This window comes from Onychomys torridus, chromosome 2, assembly GCF_903995425.1.
Source record: "Onychomys torridus chromosome 2, mOncTor1.1, whole genome shotgun sequence".
Taxonomy (NCBI): Eukaryota; Metazoa; Chordata; class Mammalia; order Rodentia; family Cricetidae; genus Onychomys; species Onychomys torridus.
In genome coordinates, this window is record NC_050444.1 from 85,915,466 (window position 1) to 85,919,098 (window position 3,633).

The 3,633-nt window shown below is 39.1% G+C and overlaps 1 pseudogene; it reads right to left on the reverse strand.

Annotated features, from left to right (window-relative positions):
• Positions 1-327: 327 nt before the first annotated feature.
• On the reverse strand, positions 328-1,564 carry LOC118578817 (annotated as a pseudogene).
• Between the last annotated feature and the right edge of the window lie 2,069 nt (positions 1,565-3,633).

Consider the following 3,633-nt stretch of genomic DNA (forward strand, 5'->3'; position numbering starts at 1 on the left):
AGTCATGAATGGTGACAAAGCTAATCAGAGGCTACTCAAACAGAACTTAGCTTTTATAGCTTGCTTTCTTTTACAGGAAGATTATAAATAGATGCACTCTAGAATGCACAACGGTTTTAGTCACTAAGGAACTTAAATGGGATCTTGAATAATGTTGACAAATCCCAATGCAGTAAAGATGATCTGAGATGTTTTGCAACTGTTTAAGGGTTCCTGGTGCTGCATCTCAGCTGATAGCTGAATCTTGCACTAACACCAAATGGAGATGCATTAAACACACTAAGTTGACTTAGGAGCTCTGTATAGGAACCAAAAGGCAGGAAAATACTAAACATTGCTGAGATCATCCACCCCAGGAAGGACTTTACCTTCCAGGAGCTCTAGACTGGCACCACCCCCAGTGCTCACAGGGCTGACTTTATCCTCAGTATTCCATTTGGCACAGCAAGTGGCAGTGTCTCGATCACCTATGATAGTAATGCAATGCCTAGAAGTGGCTATTACCACCTCATCCATGAGGGACTTGGTAACCCTGGCAAAAGCTTCCCATTCAAATACCCCAACAGGCCCATTCCAAACAATCTGCTTAGCTTGAGCCACAGCTTCAGCATATTTCTTGCTGTTCTCAGGACCACAGTCCAAGCCCATCCACCCAGCAGGTATACCAGAGGCCACAGTAGCTTGGCCAGTCTTGGCGTTCTCATCAAATTTATCAGCAGTGACAAATTCAACAGGAAAGGTAATCTTCACACCATTTTTTCTCAGCTTTGGACATGAGATCTTTGATGATCCTGACGATTTCAATCTCCATGTTGTTAAGCACCTTCATGAAGGTAAAAACCATCCCACCACTAATGATCAACTTATTGACATTGTCCAGCATATCTTGTCTGGATATGTAGCTGGATCTTGTCTGCAACTTTTGCTCCTCCCAAGATAGCCAGGAAGTGTCATTGAGGACTCTCCAAAGCTTTGGCAAAGTAATTCAGTTCCTTCTTCATGAAAAATCCACCAGCCTTCAGTTGCAGATTTATACACACCATGGAGCTGTGGGCTCGGTGTGCAGTCTCAAAAGTATCATAGATATCCCCAAGATTGGACAGTGAGGCTCAGAAAGCATCATTTTTTGGCTGGCTCGGCTTTAATCTTGTTCCCAGAAGCATCTTTTCCTTTCTTTCTTCCTCTACATGAAAGCAGAGGTTCTCCAGCATGATGACAGTGCCAGCTGCTGGGTTGGCACAGGCATTCTCTACTTCTGGGCCCACACAATCCTTCAAGGACAGAACAACATCCTTGCCAGCAGAGATTTGAGTTCTGCGGCAACTGGCTCTAAGGAGTACTTGTCAGGCATGGAAACACCAACAGGCCAGCCCAAGTGGCTCATAAGGACAACCGTCTTGGCTCCATTATCCAAGCAGAATTGGATTCTTGGGACAGCAGCCTTGATATTTTGGTTATTTGTGATCTGGTTGTTCTTCATAGGAACATTAAAGTCAACCCTTATAGAAACCCGCATCCCCTTCATGTCCAGCTTCTCCAAAGTCAGCTTGTTAGAAAGTGACATTTTGCTGGGCAGTGGTGGTGCACTCCTGTAATCCCAGCATTCAGGAGGCAGAGGCAGGAGTATCTCTATGAGTTCGAGGCCAGCCTGTTCTACCAAGTGAGTTCCAGGAAAGTTGCAAAGCTACACAGAGAAACCCTGTCTTGAAAAACCAAAAAAAAAAAAAAAAAAAAAAAAATGAAAGTAACATTTTGGTAACATGGTGAGATCAAGAGGCCTGGACCTGAGGAAGAGCAGGATTTTCATATGTATAGAAATTTAAAAACATATTAATATGGCAAAAAAATTATAATAAAGAAAAGAAGAGATGCTAGAACACAATGGTGGAGAAAAGATACTCCTTGTAGAGAAATTGTACTTTTGAATTAAATCAAACATGGTACCCACAAAGGTAATTAGGACCCAGAGAAAGCAGAAAAAAGGGAAGGGAGACGCTGAGAGAGCTCTCTTAGGCAAAGGGGAATCTTCTTAGAACACATTGCTGCCCAACCTAACTGTGATCATATCTAACACTAACTTTTTTAACAGTGAGTCTTCTGCTCAAGTATTTATAACAAAGAGAATGAAACTAACAATTCTAATAAAAATAAAGAACATTGAGTGAGGTAAAAGCCCAGGAGGACCTTGGATTATTCCCTAATATAAAAAGCAAAACTGTGCCTCTCTTTTCTCTATGTTGGCCAAGTTATATCTTACTTTCAGTGAACCTTCTTTGTAACAAGTCAAAATAAAAAAAAGCAAGAAAGACAGACAACTTTCTCATATTCATCATAATTCGATGAGGTTCTTAGGACATTTTAGTTCCCTTAGTCTCTGTATAATCTCTCTCTCTCTCTCTCTCTCTCTCTCTCTCTCTGTCTCTCTCTCTCTCTCTCTCTGTCTCTCTCTCAGATCTGTTTCTGTCTCTCTATCACTCTCTCACTTTCTCCAATACTCCACCATGTTCACACACACAGTACAGTAAAGGTGTTCAACATACATGATTTTGTGTTTTTGGGATGAAGAGTCTTTATAACATAAATGTCATACTGATTTCACTCTTCATGCTCATAGATCTGGGTGCCAAATCCCAGCATCATCCATAGATAATTACCATAACAGTTTATTTGACAAAAACACATCAGTATTTTTTCAAGGCATATTTAAATAGCTTATCTTTTGAAACAGAATTTGCTATGCTCACTAATACATTTCTCATTTATAAAAATAATCAAAAGTACATTTTTTTAACAGACACAATATACACAACATGCTGGAATTGCTTGCCTCCCTTGACCCTTTGACCTATGCATGCCTTGACCTCAGGAAAGATTTGTTCTGTATCCAGTTCTCAAGGACATTGTGATTGGTTCTTCTGTGTACACTGTGCACATGCTATGCTTTTTACACTCCGTTTTATTTTATGTATGATCAAAACTTTCAGTGTTTCAAATCCAGCAATCTCCAGCAATAGCTTTCCCCATGATTCAGCTGCCCAACATATTCAGGTCTTTCATTTCAAACAACATATGCCATTTCTTGACTAGGTGCAATTTTAACTTCTGATGGTTTCCACCTAATGTGAAAGTTAAGCCCCGTTTCCCTTATTTACAAGATTTACATGCTTATACCCTGCTCTAGAACTAAATTACCTTTATAGATATCAGTATAATTCATCCATTGTGCTAAGATAAATGCATAAATACTTTGCAAAGGTGAACTATGTATATCATAATGTATCTTCCATTACTAAGAATTGTTCTTTAAACTATTAGCCAACTATATTTCATTTTGTTTAGCTTTCATATTCATTCAGTTGATCTTGGAAGCACTTTGGAAATTTTTACACTTGAATCCCATTTCTTTCCTAAGAAAATTCATCTTCTTTAGTTCCTATCTTCTATCACCGGGTTGTGTTTTGTCATAATGCAGAAATCTACCTCCTTGCTTTCCTTGATGGCAGTCTTTACTTTTTCTCTTTATCTTTTTCATGTTGGGTTTGGGGTCCAAGGATCTTCAAAAAATTTTAAATTCTATGTTACAACAACTTTGTTTAATTTCTATTATAATTAACAGTTGACTGGTTTTGTCAT